The sequence below is a fragment of the Chiloscyllium plagiosum genome, unplaced genomic scaffold (assembly GCF_037043375.1).
Source record: "Chiloscyllium plagiosum isolate Xiang-an unplaced genomic scaffold, Cpla_swu_hap1 HiC_scaffold_2, whole genome shotgun sequence".
NCBI classification, from domain to species: Eukaryota; Metazoa; Chordata; class Chondrichthyes; order Orectolobiformes; family Hemiscylliidae; genus Chiloscyllium; species Chiloscyllium plagiosum.
Window position 1 is genome coordinate 101,546,596 of NW_028270140.1, and position 21,564 is coordinate 101,568,159.

General features: G+C 40.1%; 1 protein-coding gene across 4 annotated transcripts in view; it reads right to left on the reverse strand.

Moving 5' to 3' along the window:
• rhobtb3 (Rho related BTB domain containing 3) overlaps window positions 1-21,564 on the reverse strand; it is a 137,675-nt gene that overhangs the window by 95,577 nt on the left and 20,534 nt on the right. The gene's annotated exons all lie outside the window — the stretch shown is intronic.

Here is a 21,564-nt window from a genome sequence, read left to right on the forward strand (position 1 = left end):
GAGGTGTACAAGATGATTAGGGGGTTAGATAGGGTCGACAGTATGAACCTTTTCCCGCGTATTGAGTCGGGTATTACAAGGGGGCATAGCTTTAAATTAAGGGGGGGTAGATATAGGACTGATGTTAGGGGTAGGTTCTTCACTCAGTGAGTCGTTAGTTCATGGAATGCCCTGCCAGTAACAGTGGTGGACTCTCCCTCTTTATGGGCATTTAAGAGGGCATTGGATAGGTATATGGAGGATAGTGGGTTAGTGTAGTTTAGGTGGGCTTGGATCGGCGCAACATCGAGGGCCCAAGGGCCTGTACTGCGCTGTATTCTTCTATGTTCTATGTTCATTGATGACACCAGGACAATAGACAGGTGATTCAGCCGTCATATGGAACATTTAATTTTATTTGTATTGATTATGGCATTGAAAATGAGAGCAAGGAGGAAATGATGGAGCTATTTGTAATTTTAGTTCGGTCACAGCTGGAGTACTGTGTACAGTTCTAGTCACCACACAATAGGAAGCACTGGAGGGGGTGCAGAAGAGATTCACCAGGATAGTGCTTTCGCTGGAGCAATTCAGCTATGAAGAGAGACTAGATAGTCTGGGGTTGTTTTCCTTCAGGTAAAGAAATGAGGGATGGTGGTGGCAGATTCAGGTGTACAAAGTTATGAGGAGCATAGGCAGGGTAGATAGGGATACGCATTTCCCTTAGTAAAGGGGTCACTAATCAGAGGACATAGCTTTATATTAAGGAGTAGGAGATTTAGAGGGAACTTGAGGTTTATTTTACCCAGAGAGTGATGGGTATCTGGAACCCACTGCTTAAAAAGTGGTAGTGGTGGAAATCTTTAAGACACATAAGTACTGAGAAGAGCACTTGAAATACCAAAGCATAAAATGACACAGGCCAAATGCTGGAGAATGGGATTAGAATAAATAGTTGTTTGATGACCAACATGGGTCAAAGGGTCTCTTGTGGTGCTGTAAAAACTCCATGGTTACACAACTCTCTATGACTTTGATAGGTGCAAAACATGTTTTGTTCAAATGGATATGTTTTGCGAGATTCCCACAGCAGACAGGGATTGGATTTTGAGTCTTCTGTGCAAATTTGGTTGAGTTTTTTAAAGAAGTAACAAAGAAGATTGATGAGGGCAGAGCAGTAGATGTGATCTATATGGACGTTCAACAAGGCGTTCAACAAGGTCCCCATGGGAGACTGATTAGCAAGGTTAGATCTCATGGAATACAGGGAGAACTAGCCATTTGGATACAGAACTGGCTCAAAGGTAGAAGACAGAGGGTGGTGGTGGAGGGTTGTTTTTCAGGCTGGAGGCCTGTGACCAGTGGAGTGCCACAAGGATCGATGCTGGGCCCTCTACTTTTTGTCATTTACATAAATGATTTCGAAGCGAGCATAAGAGGTACAGTTAATAAGTTTGCAGATGACACCAAAGTTGGAGGTGTAGTGGACAGCGAAGAGAGTTACCTCAGATTAGAACAGGATCTGGACCAGATGGGCCAATGGACTGAGAAGTGGCAGATGGAGTGTAATTCAGATAAATGCGAGGTGCTGCATTTTGGGAAAGCAAATCGTAGCAGGACTTATACACTTAATGGGAAGGTCCTAGAGAGTGTTGCTGAACAAAGAGACCTTGGAGTGCAGGTTCATAGCTCATTGAAAGTGGAGTTGCAGGTAGATAGGATAGTGAAGGCGGCATTTGGTATGCTTTCCTTTATTGGTCAGAGTATTGAGTACAGGAGTTGGGAGGTCATGTTGCAGCTGTACAGGACATTGGTTAGGCCACTGTTGGAATATTGCATGCAATTCTGGTTTCCTTCCTATCAGAAAGATGTTGTGAAACTTGAAAGGGTTCAGAAAAGATTTACAAGGATGTTGCCAGAGTTGGAGGATCTGAGCTACAGGGAGAGACTGAACAGGCTGGGGCTGTTTTCCCTGGAGCATCGGAGTCTGAGGGGTGATCTTATAGAGGTTTACAAAATTATGAGGGGCATGGATAGGATAAATAGACAAAGTCTTTTCCCTGAGGTCGGGGAGTCCAGAACTAAAAGGCGTAGGTTTAGTGTGAGAGGGAAAAGATATAAAAGAGAACTAAGGGGCAACTTTTTCACGCAGAGGGTGGTACGTGTATGGAATGAGCTGCCAGAGGATGTGGCGGAGGCTGGTACAATTGCAACATTTAAAAGGCATTTGGATGTGCATATGAATAGGAACGGTTTGGAGGGATATGGGCTGGGTGCTGGCAAGTGGGACTAGATTGGGTTGGGATATCTGGTCGGCATGGACAGGTTGGACCGAAGGGTCTGTTTCCATGCTGTACATCTCTAAATGAATAAAACTCAACTTTCAGATAATTTCCACCATAAGGAAACTAATATAAAACATATGAAAAGAGATGTTGTGGTGTATCTTCATAGCAGAATGTGTGAATAAATCATTAAGATGTTAAAACATACACGGTCATCAATGGACTGCAGGAAAAGACATGTGTAACTATGATTGCAGAAATTATTCATTCCACCCAACTATGTTAATTAGTCAAAAGAAAAATATGGTTTAAAATATTCATCCAAACACTCCTGTGGTGCTTGTCCTGCAGTGTGTAAAAAAACAAGCTATTCCTTTAACTTTCCCGTGGGAAAATCCCACTTCATGACAAAGTCTTCAACCAAGAATTGAGAACACATATTTACATTCATGTCACCAGTTTCCTCAGAGGAGAGGTATTCATTTGAGGAAACAGTTGAATGGCTGCCAAGGATTATAAATGTTTTTTGAACTACAGTAACAGAATTTCTTCTAATCAATAACAGCATGTTCATTTTGTTGAACTCATGCAATAGCCTAATTCCTACATAAATCAAAACTAAAATGCAGGGTAGCAAACTCTGGGGTGCAGCATGCTGCACATTTCCAAATGATCCTTACCTCATTCCCTATCTCAGATCATGGTTGCAGGATTCTGTGTGTTAATGTACACAACATATATATTAGCTTAATAAGGGGCAATAATGCTGGGATAATTGCTTTATCATCTGGCGATGAACCGTCTTGCAGAATGTCTGCATTCTTGCTGCTCATATAACCCGAGTGTTACAGCTGAACCTGAATTGGGAAATTGAAAAACAAACTGCTGCTTTTGTTTGGGTTCCCAGATATTTCTGTTTTGTAAACACAGCACATCAGCAGTTCATTACTCCTTTACTTCCCTTCTTGCCTAAGATAAGTTAACATGAAAGTTCAAACGCAGATGCAAGGTGATACCAAAGCCCAAGGCTGCATGTTGCCTAGGATTTGCTGCAATTTAGCACAGAATAATTCAGCATCTGTTGCACTGAGAACACCGTGCAACCATCAATGAGCATGCACAGTAATGACCTTATTATGAAGGGAAATGTATTGCCTAAACAAGCAAAGATGGTCACACCTTGGTCACTGCCCTAAGGAACTCCTGCAGCAATAGTCTAGGGCTCAGTTTTTTGACCTCTAACATTATCCTTTACACAAAGTATGACTCGAACAAGTAGAGAATTTTCTTGACTACTATTCATTTAAACTTTACTCGGATCATTGATGCTGCCTCAAATGCTGCCTTGAAATCAAGGTACTTTCCCTCATCTCAGGTGCTGCTTCATATTGATGTCAACAATACTTCCACTACTTTGTATATGAATGAGTGAGGACTGGGGCAGCAAGTGACATGATTAGATTTCTCCTGCTTACGCACAAGACATAATGGGCAATTTTCCATTATGTTTCATAGATCTCGCTGTTGCAGCTGTTCTGGAATATCTTGGCTAATGGCACAGCCAGTTCTCATGCACAATCCTTCAGCAAATAGTGCAGTCAAAACATCATCAACACTACAGCCTTTGTAGTATTCAATGTACTTAGCATTTCCTGAAATCACATGAATTCAATTAACTGAAACAAAAACAGAAATTGCTGGAAAAGCTCAGTAGGTCTGGCAATAGCTGTGCAGAGAAATCAGAGTTAGTGTTTCAGGTCCAATGACCCTTTTTCAGAACTGGAGTTCTGAGGACTAGATCTGAGGAAGGGTCACTGGACCCAAAACGTTAACTCTGATTTCTCTCCACTGATGCTGCCAGGCCTGCTGAGCTTTTGCAGCAATTTCTGGGTTTTTTTCTGATTTTCAGCAATCACTGCTCTTTCGATTTGAATTTTCTGAAGTCTGCGGTCTATAACGGAAGGAATATCTTCTAGTTGATGATTGCAAACAATTTAGTCCAGTTCTTTGTACTAACATATTCTGCTCAGACACCATTGGATTGAAGTGTTGTGCAATGCTATTTCCCTTCACATTGCATTGCCTAGCATCAAACTGACTATGTCATCAAAGTAATATCCCCATTTAAAGGATATGAGGGCTGGGAGGATGCAGCTTTCTGAAATTCCAAAGCTAAGGATGTGTATTGGGCTTGAGGAAGGCTGCTCATCAGCAATAGCTCAATGGCACTATTCATTCCTGCCACCCCCTCCTGTGCAGATTAAATTGAAATTCTGAGCAGTTGAAACTGGAACCATATAACCAGGGTATCCACTACTTCCATATATGGTAACTGCCATCTTGTATATAAGTTATAACCCTCACTGCCAGAATTTGCTGTTAATTTATGTTTGGTTTACATTGATTCTCATTCATATTTAAGTTACAAAAAGTGAAGACTTCTGACAATTTCTTCATCTGGACATCACTTGGTAAATGTATGACTGATCTATGCATCCCCATGTGCATCCTAACAGTGTGCCTATCACAAGGGTTTCATCTCCATAATTTGGGCAGGATTTTCTTTGCGATCCATGAACACTCAAAACATTTGGATGAATGGAGCAGAAATCTTGGGGTTTCATTTGAAATGTCCTTTTAACTTACATGAAAGACATTTTCAAATCATATTAAACCAATTTCATTGAAAAGTTGATATTGTGTGCAATTTTGTAGAAATTAAATACATAAATCAGCCTATTAGTTGGTTCAATGAAAAGCCATCATTTCTTCTGATATCAGTTTAATAGAGAAAAAGTATAGGCTGTCTGGATCTCAGCTTGTGTGTTTGAAAGAGCTTCTTCCTGTGGGAGTGGCAGCCTAATTATAATGGATCCTTGTTATTATCTCTTTTTTAGCTTATGAGTCATGATGTTCTTTATACAGGAAAGTACAAAATGATCATCTAGCCATACTAAATTGTACCTGCTGTATTCTGCATTTGATTTGTGACTTGCTGTAATAATACATAGTTTGCTCAAATCATAGATTGACTTCAAGTGAGAAAGAATGACCATGCTTTTATAGAATGCCTTTTATGCCCTCTAGACTATGCAAAGCACTCTACAGTCAATAACATTTCAAATGTAACTACTGTCCTGTTGTAAGCAAAATAACCTCTCCACCAAAAGTGAGGTAGCTTAACCAATAGCAATAAATGCAATGCACTGTTTTCTAACATTTCTAGTTAGGGTGATATTACTTACTAGAGTTAAGAAGTATGATTTGTAACAAGGTAGATGATTGAACTTTTGGCCAAAATTGGTGCAGACTTGGTGGCATAGCCTCTGTGTACATCCAGTTCAATTCTAAGGCTGAATTAAATATAATTGCGAATGACTGACCACTCAACGAATGCCTGTGATAAACTCTGTGAACCAGGAGACTGAAGATCTGATTTCTCCACAAAGGAGTCAAATTGCAGCTAAATAGAAAAAGGTTCAATGATACCACTACCTTACCTAACTAAATGCCCTTCCCACTTCAAACTTGGTACCACAGAAAGCAGAAGATTCAGTCATAGATGTTAAAACAAAAGTTTGGTGACATGCTACACAAATGCTATCTGCTAAAGATCTTGTATATATTATTCAATTATGTTATTCCTATGATAATTATTGGAACTCTTCCCAAGCATTCTTCTTACTAAATCTCAGCTGAAAATGGAGTGAAATGCTCAGGTTCATTCTTCATCATAGGACAGTGTTCCCTGATACGGTGAAAATGGCAGAATTAATTAGAATCCTAAATCCTGCCTTTGAACTCAGCATTATCGATTTTCAGAGGGCGGGATTCACATGTGCAGTTTGTGAAGGTAGATGGCCAATTAAATCATCAGTTACTTCCACTCAAGTTTAACTTTGGCATCACTTTACTGTGAAATCAGGAGAATACAGGTTAGACTTGCTCACAGAGGTCTGAACGTTGTGGATTTCTTTGGATAGCCAATGGGCTCCTTTGGATCTGGTCCCAGGACAGCTTCGAGGGGGATCAGATGCGCTTTGTCGAGATACTGCACCCTTTGAGGAAAGTCAGATGCCTTTCGGCTGGGGCAGATCAGGTGTGCTATTTAGGATTGTTAAAGATAGGCTTAGGTCTGCATTAAAAAAGTACCTAAATGCATTATTATAAAGCTCATCGGTCCATGAATGGATAGAAAATACCTGGCTTCTTCAACAAATTTTATACAGGAATAATTTCCCTTGGTTAGTTTAAAGGCAGAAGCAGATTATGAAGTCAAATATTCAGAGATGTTGTCAATTATTTGTACAAAGTCACCATTTTAAATCGGTAGTATATCTGATGTGATCCTGAATCTTTACCATTTAAAGTTCTTGACCTAACCAGTATAGTTATTAAACAGAGCTTGTCAAAGCCCCTCAACTTTGCCTAATTTTCCTAAACTTTCTCCAGTGAGAAAAAATACATTGAGCAAAATCAACTGGAAAACTGTCAGAAACACCTGTCAAAGTGACCTGCTAAATCTGCCAGAAGGACCTGTTAAAGGAACTTGTCAAAGGGGTGGTCAATAATATCAAAGGGACTGGTCAAAAGTGCCAAGGCATTTAAAAGTGCTCAGATTTAAATATTTGCTAAAACGATTGCATGATATTTCACTTTACTGACATAAAGCTGCATCTTGCATGACTGATTTCACCATCACTCAGCGTGGGGTGTCTTCAATTTCAAAGGCTGCTTTATTGTTCCAAATTGTTTTGGACTTTCAATGTGGTATTATGAATCTCAATGTTTCTTGAACTTAACTAAAATGCTTGTTATAAGATTTTATCCTGTTGAAATTTTGTAAGTATAATAAGTTGGTCTGTAAGAATCAGATTATTTTCTCAATATAGTGAACATTTCAATACATATTGAGCATTTTATTTCATTTTGACTTCATTCATCTGGAACCTGAAGTTTGCCATATTTGTATATTAGTTGATATGGCATGTTGAGTGTAAGGACAAAGGGTGATGGGTGAGAGGGATGGTTTCACTCGAAATTGCATTAAGTCTGCACAAGGGCTACAAAGGCCATGGAGATAGGTAGGGGATAGCTTGGCATTGTTGTGGATGACATGAGTGTACAAGGGGATGAGTATGTGCAATGATGTAGCAAGTGTTGTCATGTATAGGACATGGGGAATATGTAAAAGGTGGGGTGATGGCGGTGAGAATTGGAGAGATTGTTCATTCTTTATTTTTTAAATGTTAGACACAGAGCAGTGTACCTGATGCAGGCCTTACAGCCGTGAAGCCTCTTCACTGGTAGCCTGCACAAGTCTTCTGGGATTGCCTGCTCTAACTTAAAGCCAAACCTGCAATCTCCAACTCCAGCCATAGACCAAAAATCAGAAGCATAGGTAGAGAGTTTAAAAGGTTGGGGTTCCAGAACTGGGAATGCACTCAACTGTGCATTCAAGCTGGCCCAAAACTAGAAATCTGGGCTTCAGTGTAAAATGGTGAATACATTTTACATTATTTCCCTTATTGATATGGAAACAAACTCTTTCTGCCAATAATATCTAATTCTTTTCAGGGAGGTTTGGGAATTATCAAAGCAGCAGTGAACATGGTCATGAACACAGTTCTCCACTGTTAATGCACACCTTTAACATGGGTCATTGGCTGAAAATTAGCTAAAGAGAAAATAAGATCCTAGAATTTTTGCACTGTTTTATCATTAGCTGCAAGCATTCTCAATTCAACAATGAAATACATGAAAGGATAATAAAGATGATAATTAAGGGCTCAAGGTACAATTTTCATACTATGGTTATAGTTGATTCATGAAAAATATAATGCTTGGCTCATGTAATAAATTTAATATCTCCTTTTTTCTCACTGGAGAAAGTTTAGGAAAATTAGGCAAAGTTGAGGGGCTTTGACAAGCTCTGTTTAATAACTATACTGGTTAGGTCAAGAACTTTAAATGGTAAAGATTCAGGATCACATCAGATATACTACCGATTTAAAATGGTGACTTTGTACAAATAATTGACAACATCTCTGAATAGGAGAAAGTGAGGTCTGCAGATGCTGGAGATCAGAGATGGAAATGTGTTGCTGGAAAAGCGCAGCAGGTCAGGCAGCATCTAGGGAACAGGAGAATCGACGTTTCGGGCATTAGCCCTTCTTCCTGAAGAAGGGCTAATGCCCGAAACGTCGATTCTCCTGTTCCCTAGATGCTGCCTGACCTGCTGCGCTTTTCCAGCAACACATTTCCATCTCAACATCTCTGAATATTTGACTTCACAATCTGCTTCTCACTTTAAACTAACCAAGGGAAATAATTCCTGTATAAAATTTGTTGAAGTAGTCAGCTATTTTCTATTCATTCTATTAAGATATTTTAATAAGTTTTAATAAAGGTTTATCAATATTATTCCTAGTCTTCTTGAGTGATGAAACATCAAACTGCCTTTGAGGTTATAAAACAGCTTAACATATAGCTACAGCCAAATTGTTCCAACAATTTGCAGTCCTTGTGTAGAAAGAGACATCTTAGTAAAAATAAACCTTACCAAAGTAACAGCGAGAAACTGTTTGACTTCATCCTCTTATGTCTTAATATATTTACAAAAATTTGCTAATTAATCTTTCAGATCATTCCTGTAGCTTATCCCACAGTCACAAAATCTACTTGTCTAAAAGCTCTTAAAGAACGATGGGAGGAACTTTCCTCTCTGAAGTGGTGAAAATTATGGTGAGTGAGTTGATTTGATTAGATTGAGAGTAAAAAAAAAATCAAATTTTTGATATGAAGTAAAAATCCGTCAATGAATTCACCATGCTTTAGATGGCATGCTCAGAATCTCACTTCTGAATGTTGAGAAGCTTATTTCCACGCACTGTATTTTCAGTTTATCAATAGCCTAACTTGCCATATTAGCAATCCCCCAATCCTCCATTTCACAACAGAGAGAAACTTGACACGCATAAATTCAACTGCTAAAAGGTAATGAGTATCTGGCAAGTTGTCTTATCAGTGCCCAATTCAGCTCACGGAATGGCTGTACAAACCATCTAGCTTCTCTTTAAATTGAACCATTTCTTCAGCACAAGGTACATATGTGGTCAATGGCCATGCTTTTCCTACACTCATCATCCACTCAACTCACTACTGGCAAGGCACCAGCTTCACAATGTCAATGTGTTTGGTCTCAGCCCAACTTGGATATGTGCTCAAGATTCCAAGCATGTACTTTAGAGGTGAGGGAGAGCCAGGACTTGCATCCTGGTCACAGGTTGTTTTGCGCTGAGAACTAGCCAAGCAGCTTATGTACCAATGCGGCATTTTGAATGCCGAGATAGAGCCAGGTACCTTTAAAGTCTTACCTTGTTTGTTAGTACACAAAATCATTAGCACAAACTTAGAACCAGTCAGTGTCTGTGTCTGAGACTGCTCATAGCACAGGTTTTCAGCGCTGACTTTAAGGCAGGCAGCTTCTGTGTTTTAGCTGACATTCTAGCCACAGAAGGTCTTTAGTGCCAAGTTTGAGACCGGCAGCTTCGGTGGTATACAGTCTCTTCTGATATAAAGTTCTGTTTCAGTGTGATCCCGTATTATAAGAAAATCACATAATAGCAGCACCATTTAAACCAATAGGATCAGAATTACATTATAGCCAATACAGACAAGGAAAGTTTGCATTCTACAAATAATGGACTAAATTCTTCAATCACATTATATCCAATTCGCATAGAAAAAATGTGCATTATATAGCAGAACCAACTATAGCTTGCTTTCTGTGCAGAAGAGGAGGCAAGAAGCTCATGATGATGGGACGCACTGAAGTGTAAATGCCTCATTCAGAAAAGGGGTGGGCATGTTACTATATGCCATGATATCATGTCAAAAATCAAAGCTTAAAGCATGTGTTGGCTGTTTACATAGAAAACACACAAAATGTGCTCAAAGAAAATGGCAATGTGGGGAAGTCAAAAGGAACGAGTGTCAAAGTTGTCCAAACAAAATAGATTATGGTGGGTGTAAGCCATAGACACTTATGGGGTTTGGGTCACAAATAGTCAAGGAACTTCTCTGATGTGAGTCCATGGCCTCCAGGGAAAGTGGGCAACTCAAATTTGGAGACAGGCCTCATTGCTACGATACTATGGTAGAGATCAATTTGAGATAGTAAAGTGGATCTGACAGTGAGGGCATTCTCAAAGGTCTGGTTCAAGCAACTCATCTATGGCCTTTACCTACGGAGGGTATGAAGCCAGCAAGGGCATAGAAAGCTCCAGATTCATGCAGTTTAGAGGTAGGTAGGTAGGCAGGCCCATTAATAATATAAATAAATGGGACTGAAATGGAAGGAAGTTGAAAGGTCATTGGAGCTACAGGGACAGCAACACAAAGGAACATGTAGAACAGGGGAAATTGTGGAAAGTTGTAACCTCACCATATTGATTGAAAAATCAACTGTAAGTTCAGAAAATAGTTGGACCACATCCAAAGTGGGAGGAGAAAGTTACTAGTTTTTCTCCAAGGGCAGATAATGCGATTTTCTAAGGGGGCAATTGTAGCACTCATTGTGTCATTGATTAAACGACATTGCTCACCTGCCTTTAATTCTCATTTCAATTGCAGGAATGTAATTGTCAAAGAATGCAGATCACAAGTTGTGTCTTAAAACAATTTTAAATATTATATTGTGCACACTGATTGCCACCTTGTGATGTAAGCTCAGCAAGGAACTTAAAAGCAAAACTAAGTGGTACCTACTGAACAAGTTAATCCAAATATGGACAGGAGGTTAGGAGTGAGAGTATGTTTCATGGAGATTGTTTGGCAGAGGTGTACTCCCATTCAATGACAGACATTTTGGCTGTCCACCATGCTCTTGGTAAGGGCATATACCTCAACTCCTTCTCAATCCATGTCTACTATGTCCTTGTGAAGCCTCTATACCACTCAGTGTGATGTCAAAACAAGAAGATTAGGTTTTGTTAGGGCTGAAAGACTCAGGTCTCTCTTCAATAACATTGCGCGTTATCTCTGAACTCCTCCACAGATTCTTACAATAGAGCAGAAATAGCACATGACACTTAGTAGAGGTCTGCACCAAATATCCAAGGAGCTGCCATGCATATGTACTGCAACAGTCACAGGTTCCTCTCTCTTTTCAAAGTCCTCATCGCATAAGGGCTTGGGTGTTGGAAGACAAGAGTTGCTGCCTCCAAACCTGGCCCACAAGACCGGTAAGAATCCAGCGAAGAACGTGGAGCTAAAATACATTGATGCTCACTCTTCCCAGGGCCACAGTGGAAAAGACCATAGGATCTGGTTCTGGTTCACTTAAGGTCAGGTTTCACCACCTGTACCACTCTGGTGGGGTCTTGCACACGGTGTTCCACATCATTAGAATATGCTGTGTTCTTCAAAATGTGAGCCAATAAAGCAGGGATTTCCTGGATCTGGATGAAATGGGGCAGTGAGAGCAAGCTTCTGAGGATGAAGAGGACACTGATGATCAGGACAATGTCCAGGTAGGCTGACTATGAGAGAAGAGCAGAGCAATGTCTTGAAGAATCTGAGATGTCAGAGACAAACTTATAGCCACATGCTTCCGGGGTGATTGAGCTGGGTTCAGACTTTGTTTGATTTTTTGCACATTTCAGTTGCTCATCCCTGATTAGTTTGAAGAGAAGTTCTAACGTATTGATGGCTTTTCCTCAGGTTTTGTCTTTCAGATGAAGTGTGATGTTCTCCTTGTTAATATGTGATGAATAACGTCAGTGGAATTAATGTGAAAGCAGCCAAACATAATTTGCCCGACATCATCATTAGGTAAAAAGCAGCAGGGAGACAATACATTTATATTATATGATGCTCATGCAACTTAATGCTGAAATGCTCTGAGGATGTGACACATCAGTCATCTCTAAGCCCTCACAACAGCCAACAAGTTGACCTGAACCCTAAACAAGTCCATTATGACCTTTCCTTCATCTCTATCCCTAATGCTTCAGCATTTGCAGAGACTGAAACATTGCCTTCTCATGCTTGAACATCCTCTACAGGAGTGTTTAACCTGTGAGAGACATTCCTTTTGTGCACCTTCTCTCTTCAGACTGTTGCACTGAGGACAGTTCACATGTGAATTACCCATTGAACATCTCCCTGCCTTGAATATCACTGTGCTCCTTTAAAAAATTCATCCTTTAGAACAATCTTTCCCTACTGAAATCATCACCAATTCTATAGTCTCATCCACCGCGTAGGTGTGAGTGTTAAACAGTATGTGCAGGCCAGACCCTGGCACATTCCCTGTACAATACCTTTCGTCTCAGTGTCCTTCACTTTCAGATGCAAAGCCCTAAATGCAATCCTCAGAGTTAAAAGATCCCTGATGAATGCCTCTACCTGCAGTCAAAGACTTTGTAGCTTGTGAGAGATAAATGGTGCTTGGTGTTGTAACATTTTACATTCTTGGGATAAGTCAAAAGGCACATCACCTCGGTCTGACTTAACCTAGTCCTAAATAGTGAAATCAATACTACAACAGATATTTGTAACAGTGCAAATGAAAATATATTGACAAAAGTGATGGTATGTTTACAATGACGTATAGCATCCATATTATCTACCTGCCTTCAGTTTGTTTCCTCCTTCTGCCCTCATTCCCCCTCTCTAACTCCAGACAACAGAGATGCAGGACTAACTTTCACAGCTGGAGTGGAATGGGCTTGCTCTGCAGATGAATTTGCTGACTTGGGTCAAATGTCTTTTGGCCTAGGGGAGCCCAAGCCTGCTGAGAGTCTCCTGCCCATTGACTTGAACTGCTGCAGGTTTTGGGGGTCACAGATGAGAACAGGTGGAGGGACATGGCACCTCTAAAGTGCCCTGAGAAGGAGCTTTGTGGGAGCCTGTGAGTTGTTCCTCCTTCCAATCATTGTCTGCTGGCATTACCCTGTCTCTTTGACAGCAAGGGGAAACTGGAGAGAAGCAAAAGCTGCCATTCAAGGTGAACACCTATGGTTAAAGCCATGGAGAACAGATGTGAGTGGATATCCAGCAAACACCATGTGTTCTGCTTCTTTCCCAAGTTGATCACCAACTTGTCCATGGAGACCACCAAATGCCTGCACATTGGAGTCAGTACAGTACTGATACTATTGATTAACTCCTTCGTCATTTGTTCCAATTTACTGACTGCTTCTGGCAAACCTGCCTGAAATCTCTCGCCTGTCTCTGCAGGTTGACCAAGTAATTTATAGCTGAAAGCAAGGGCTTGACTTCAGTCTGGGGCTGGCCAGGTCCCTAGTCTCTGCCAAATTAGCACTGTTGCCTCACAACACCAGGATCCCGGGTTCAATTCCAGCGTTGGGCGACTGTGTGGAGTTTGCACATTCTCCCCGTGTCTGCGTGGGCTTCCTCCGGGTGCTCCGGTTTCCTCCCACAGTCCAAAGATGTGCAGGTCAGATGAACTGGCCATGCTAAATTGCCCACAGTGTTAGGTGCATTAGTCAGAGGGAAATGGGTATGGGTGGGTTACCCTTCGGAGGGTCGGTGTGACTGGTTGGGCCGAAGGGCCTGTTTCCACACTGTAGGGAATCTAATCATCTAAGTGTCAAAGATCTGAATTGCAAAGGTGTCAGTGATGTGCTCACCAGATTGTGCTCCTGAGTCTAATCAGATAAAAAAGGACCCACTGAGGTGAATGTTTCTGAGTTGGTGGAGGCTGCTGAGGAAAGCCTTGCTGCTGCAGCATCTGAGGGTTAACTCGCTTCCTCCTTACAGCTAGAAATGGTACTGAGGATCTTCTGCAATAGAGCTCTTCTGCTAAGAAGAAGCTGAGTGTTGTCAGTGCCTGCATATGAGAAGAGAGGGAGTTAATTGAAGAAGATAATTATAATAGAATGTGTAGATTAAGAATGAATAGGTCAATATTTTTCTATAAAGAGACAAAAGGAGTATGATGGAAGTGGATACAAGAGCTGTGATGCATGAGCAGTGAAAAGCAAGTACAAAGGGCAAGAAGAGTTGGTACTTTGGGAAGAAGAGGTGGTTGAGAGCCATTGAGTGGAATAGTGAGAGTTGTAGTCTTTGGTGAACATGTGTGCAGTGAAAGAGACAGGATAAGTGATGGCCATTTGAATGTGAGATCGCAGGGAGCATATAGTGGCATCTAACGCTGCAGGTAGTGCAGAAAATCATTGCTGGGTGGCTCATTGGGACACTGCACTAACCCAAGCTGACTGGCCGGGTCTATTGGTGTAAGCAGGGAAAGGGATTGACGTTCTCTCCATCATTCCATCCACCAGGACCTCCAGATCTCTGTCCTGGAAGTAAGGGGTGAGCATGCCGTTATTCTAAAGCATTCTACAAACTTCAAAAGGAGCATCGCAGTTTGCGGGGTTGTTCCTAGTTTGCAGCATCCGAAGGGGTGTGCCACTTTAAGCATGCCATCTAAACACAGAAGCCAGAAGTCCCTGAGCGGGGCAAGAACTTCCATCTCACTGTCTCTGAGATGCTCGAAAAATGTGCACATCTCAGTTCCTTTAATTCAGGGGGAGAAAAAAGGAAGAACATGCAAGAAAACATGTCCCAGGCTATGGTGGAGTGAACATGATGAAAATCACTCACCACCACATTAACTGCAAATGGGGAAACTCAGCCTGATGCTTTTAAAAGAATTTCTAGAGCTGACAGAAACAAGTTGTCATTAATGCAAATTTTGCTTAAAATTCAACAATTTTCAGTGCCACTAACACCAATTTTGGCCAAATTGCACTGAAAATATGATTTCAACTAAATTGGCCAGATTGTCTGATCAAATCACTTATTTGCTCTTTGAAACTTTTATGCATGCATGTTTTTGTACATTACAATATTGTCTGCAATGAAAAAGTCATCCCTGGCTGTAAAGCAGTTTTGAATGTTACAAAGGTAAAAGAGACAGTATCCAAACACAAACTCTCTCCTTCTTTATCAATGTTACTTGAAATCACCACAACTTTTCATTTTGGATTCACTGGGAAAGACTTACTGCACTGACTCATACTCAAATTCAATTTTTCCAGAAAGCCTAGATACTGCTTCTCGATATTCCGGCCCTCAGCACACCCAACCCCATCTTGCCTTCTACTTTTAAGCAAAAACAGAATGTCCACATTGCCATGGTTCAGGCAGTACAATCTGGATTGAATGCCCCAGGCAACTCAGTAAAATCTACATTATTTTTTATTAGTTTATTTGTACATTTTGAATGTTGTAAATGTTTTAGCACAGTCACCTTTTGGTTGAAATGAATACCAAATCAAATATGATTTGTTTGTACCTGCAGCTCAAGATAAATACAGATTAACAAGAACATTTTGCACATTATGAACATAATAAAATTGTGTGCCCGTCTGTTTGTTTAATCTTCTAACACTAACATTTATTGTCGGCTAACCAATGGCTCTGAATTCATGAGCTGGATTTTACAGCACCTCAGCTCCCCACCACCCCCCTTTGTTGATATATTTGATGCAGATCTCTCCTATCTTCTTTGGACAATTTCTCAATCTTGCTGCTGCATTCTGCTCTTTAACACTTAATTTGATTTCTCAATTAAAAATGGAAGGTCATATCTGAGATGAGGACTCATTTTAGCCATCAAAATTTGCTTTTAGTCATGGTACTGTACTGCTGAATTCTTCAGTATTATCAATGACAATCTGCATATGTTTAAGACTTACTCTGGATTTTCCTGGTTGCCTTGGCACCACTTTACAATCTTTTTTTAATTTTCTCATTACAAATGTTACCAACGCGTTTTGCCAACATAACCTTTTAACATTCTAATTTCACTAGCTAGCTGCTCTATGGCTTTACACTCGGTCTTTCAATACTTTCAAAGTCTATCCTCTCTGGATACCTTTACAGCCTCCGAGTGTTCATATTCTCTCTTCTGCAGCTAGCCATTAGTTTAACCTTCATACCATTCCCTCAATTTTTCTTCCCAGTTTGTAGAGTTTAACTGCAAGTTTAAATTTCTGGTATGTTATGTCAATTCTGAAAACAAATCAATTGATCTGAAAATCTCTCTTCCCACATTTAACTACGTCTTTACGATGTTCTGATGAAAGGTTACTGGACTCAAAACACTAACTCTGTTTCTCTCTCTACAGGTGCTGACAAACTTGTTGGGTTTCTCCAGCACTTTGTTTTTATCTCAGATTTCTTGCACATGATGTTCTTTTAAACAAACTGTGTTTGCTAATAAGGCATAATTCTTGACAAGCTTGTTGGATGAAAGTAAATGCAATATTAAAGTGACAAGAGATTTTCTTTTAATATTCATAATGAGTTTTCACAGAAAATATCAGATCCTCACCTAACTGCCCCTAAAATAAAGCCTTTGTATCCTCTTTTCCTTCCTCTTCTCAACGCTTTTCCCACTCATGCTAGTATCAGAAGATAGGAGAAAATGAGGACTGCAGATGCTGGAGATCAGAGCTGAAAAATGTATTGCTGGAAAAGCCCAGCAGGTCAGGCAGCATCCAAGGAGCAGGAGAAGAAGGGCTTATGCCCAAAACGTCGATTCTCCTGCTCCTTGGATGCTGCCTGACCTGCTGCGATTTCCAGCAACACATTTTTCAGCTAGTATCATAAGATTGCAATTATGTATAATTACAAAACTACATAAGTAGGTTTAATTAAATGAATAGAATGCACTAGAGTTTATCATGGAAAAATAAAAATAAAGTTCAGACATGTGGTTTGAAATAGACAACTGAATTATGTCTGTGCGTCCTGGTCTAATTATCCCCATCCTTTAAACCCATTCAGCATTGACTGGACTCTTCCACAGAGAGTTTGCACCCTGCCCATCCCGAGAAGCCAATAGCAGTAGGCATAACATTGAGTGGGATGACAAGGAATACCATATTTCATCAGTGGGAGAGTAGGGGCCATGTGCCACCCACCCACCCTTGGGTGAATTGAGGTACTTATATGGCTATTAATTGGCCAGTTGTTCAGCCCTCTATCCATCGCTGATATTTCACGAACTTTGTATCCTTGATAGCTTTACCAGGAATAATGCAGTGCCATCCTTTTAGTTGCATGGCAGCTTTTTGAGAAAGCTATCTTAGACGGTTAGAAGCCACAACTGCACGCAGTTCAATGTCTGAACAAAGTACCATTGATTTGTGACTTTCAGGGCCAGAAGATGCAGGCTTACCCCTGACATTGTTCAGTGAGTGGGTTACCACTGCATCACATAAAAACATGGCATTAAGATGCAATTCCCCCAAATTATATGTCATCACGAGATACATCCAAGATCCTGATTACAAATCATTAAACTTGTCAGTTTAGGGAAATTGAGTTCTAGAACTGATGCTAGAATGTAAATCCAGAACTCCCATTTTCTACATGGAAAGAATAAGATTTATCTTAATTACTGCATTAAAACATAAACCAATCTCTTTTGTTGTACATTTTAAGCCTGTGAAACTAAACTCACAGCATGTCCACTTAAAGTCTTGCCTTGAGTAAACATATCGAACTCAACTGACAATTTGAGGCATTTCAGTTCCTCCACTGATTAAGATCACTGGGAGTGAAATTGATATTCAGCAAAAAGAGTGACAGTAAATCAACAACTTGTTTTACATTGTACTCAACTTTCCCTTCCACTCAAACACTAAATCTGCAATAATTAAATTCATCTGTAATCACAGGTGGAATTGATGATTGTGTAGCTTAGCCAAGTTTATTTATTAATTAATTCATGCTATATGGGCATTGATATTTGGGCCAATGTTATGAAGATGTGGGTGTACTATACCTTTAAGCAAGTTAAAAGCTAGCAGAACTACCTGCCAACACTAAGTGTTCTCAGCAAGATACAATGTACAATGTGGTCCAGCAGTTAGTGTAGCTGGTTGTCTGGAGACAAAAACAAATTCAAATTCGGCAATCAGTTTAAATTATACGCCAAAATAGCAACCTCCAATCAAACTTGAATTTAGTACTTTAACAACATTAAAAACTAATGAAACAATCCAATGCTTTGGGGTATGGGACCAGGGAAAATTGAACAGTCGGAAGAGAACTGCCATGCCACCAGCATGTAGAGACTGCCCATAATAGCTCTCTTAAAGGTACATTTATCGATTCGTGACCAGTGAAGCATAATCCCGAAGAAGAAGAAAAGACACAGGAAGATCCAAATAGAAAATTCGACACCTGGCTGGTTTTCAAAACTTGAATGTTTGGTAAATCTTACTTGGGGCTTTTTATCACACGAGTATTATAGAAGGGAAGGTAAAAGATAGGTTAGAGGACGGAGTTGTAAATAATTGTTAGTTCATTATTCTCTGTAATACTTTAAAAAATAAAGTTGTTACTTTTACTTTAACTAGTTCTTGGCCTCTCGAATTTTCACAGATTACTGCACAGGATAAATCTCTTCTGTGTTGCTAGTTTAACTTAAGCAGTAGGGCTTACTCCGTGTTGTAACAGCCAATATTTATTGTCCTTCCCTATTTGCCCTTGAGAAGGAGAGCTGCCTTCTTGAACCTATGCAATCGACTTGGTGTAGGCAGACCCATAATGCTGGTAGGGAGGGAGTCCCAAGAGTTTGACACAGTGACACTGAAGGAACAGCGATATATTTCCAAGATAATGGTTGGTTTGAATGGGAACTTGCAGGTGGTGGTATTCCATCTAACTGCTGCCCTTATCCTTCTAGATAGTGGAAGATACTGAGGTTAGAAGGTACCATCCAAGGGGCTTTGGTGAATTTCTGCACTCCTTCTCAGAGGTAGTACACATTGCTGCTGTTGAGCATCTTTGGTTGTGTGATTGAATATTTGTGACATGCTTTGTCCTAGATGATATCAAACTTCTTGAGTATTGGTGAAGCTGCACTCATCCAGGCAAGTGGGGAGTAATCCATCACACTCCTGGCTTGTACATTGCAGATGATGGACAACCTTTGAGGAGTCAGGAGCAGAGTCACTCACTGCAGGATTCCTAGCCTCTGACATGTTCTTGTGGTAGTAGCATTCAAATCAACAACTTTTCTACTTTGCTTTTTAAAACAAATAGCTTCAGTGATATGAAGCTGGACTAAGATTTGGCAAACAGGTCAAAGTCCAATTCAATTTCTGCTCAATTATAACCCCAAGGTTTGATTTTCGGATATTTAGTGACATCACAGACAATGAATGTCAAGGAGCAATGTGAGATTCTCTCTTGTTGGCGACGGTTGTTACCTGGCACCTGTGTGGTATGACGGTTACTTACCCCTTGTTAGCCAAAGCCTGGAAACTGTCCATGCCTTGCTGCACTTGGACATGGACAGTCTCAGTGTCTGAGGAGCCATGAATGTTGCTGAACATTGTGCAGTCATCAGCAATCATCCTACTTCTGACCTCATGATGGCAGAAGGTCATTCATGAAGCAGCTGAAGATGGTTGAACCTATGACATAACCCTGAGGAACTCCTGCAGAGATGCCCTGGATCTGAGATAACTGACCTTAAACAACCATAATCATCTTGTATGTGCCACAAAAGACTCCACTTGCATGAGAGTTTTTCCTGATTCTCACTGACTGCAGTTTTGCTAGAGATCCTTGATGTCATACTCACTCAAATACAGCCTTGGTGTTTTGGGAAATCACTTTTACCTTCCCTCCGAAATTCAGTTCTTTTGTCCAAGTCCATGGTTTGAACCAGGACTGCAATGTGCTTAGGAGCTGAATGGCCCTGCTAGAACCGAAACTGTGCAGTGGGTAGGTTATTGGGAAGCAAGTTCTGTTTGATAGCACTATTGATGACCCCTATCATCATATTTTAGATGGCCAACAGTAGATTGTTGGTGCAATTATTGGCCAATTGTATTTGTCCTGCTTCTTGCATAAAAGATATACCTGGGCAATTTTCCAAATTGTTGGGTAGATGCCAGAATAGTTGCTGTTATCATGGGCTACCCTCAGTTCTACTAGACAGTGGTTCCAGTGTAATTTAAATTTAACACTTGCTTTATGTCTTTCAAATTATTATGATTTTGCCTTAAATTAAGCTACAACTGTTGTAAGATTTCATTAATTGCAGAAAAGGGAAAAGAGTTATGTAAATGTAAATAAAGCTTAATGCCACCCAGCAAGCAGTTTGCAAAGCCTTAATCCAGCTTGATGTCACTAAAGGAATTAGTAAAAAAAAATACAAAAGCTGGCAGTTTATCCTTGGCACTTTTATTATTTTTATTGCAAAATCATTTTGGATTTAGTTCGTTTCTTACAATCTCATATTCTTAGATCAGAACAGACTAAGTTCTTTCCCCCGGATTAACAAAAAAAGCTCTGAGAAAGATATTTTCTGCAATTAATTTCTAATGGACTTGCTTTTCAATTTACTACTACATAGTTAATGCCTGCTCTGAATCATTTCGCGACCATACCTTTCATAGTTATAAATAATCAAAGGATTCTCAGTTATCAAAATTATTTCTACATTAGTTTTATGAAACTAGACTGTCCATTGATTCTAGTTTACATTCAGAAGTTTGCACAAAATTCATTCTTCTAGTAATTTTTCTCTAACTTTAATATTTCCTTTGACCATCCGAAGGAAGTTAATTATTCCACGCCTTTGTCTGCTCTATTCAAGGAACAAACTAAATCCAAGCAACCTATCCTCATAATTTAAAACCCTTTGGTCCCTGGGATATGCTGGTGAGTCTGAAGTGCACTCCTTCCAAGATTAGTGCATGAGATGCAAGTCCAGAAGTGAATGCAATAATCCAGTTGTACAGCATAAGAATTTACATTTTTGTTTATTCCAGCATACAAGATTAAGGCAAATGTTTTATTAGATTACTTTTTCAAAATGTCCATTGTTTTAGTGCTTTCTGCACTTCAACTCTTAAATTCATAGGCCCAAACTTCTTTCAAAATTCAAAGCTATTCTGACACAAGAACTAAGGCAGGTAACTGTGTACTGCCCTGAATTTAAGTTCCTATGCCACAGATTTGCCCATACTCAGTTAATCTTCTGATGTCTCCTTCCAACTTTGTGCACTTCCAATTATGTTGTGTATTCTACCACCTAAAAATCAAAATAATTGGACATATAGGTCTCTGTCCCTCAATCCAAGTCACTTGTAAAAATGTCGTGAAAAGCTGAGGCTGAAGTTCAGAACAAGAAAGAACACTATTAGTCACATCCTGCCAACTTGATTACTTATCCATTCTCCTAAATCTCAGTCTTCTGTCTCTTAACCAATTCTCCATTCATGTTGTTTGACAGGCATTC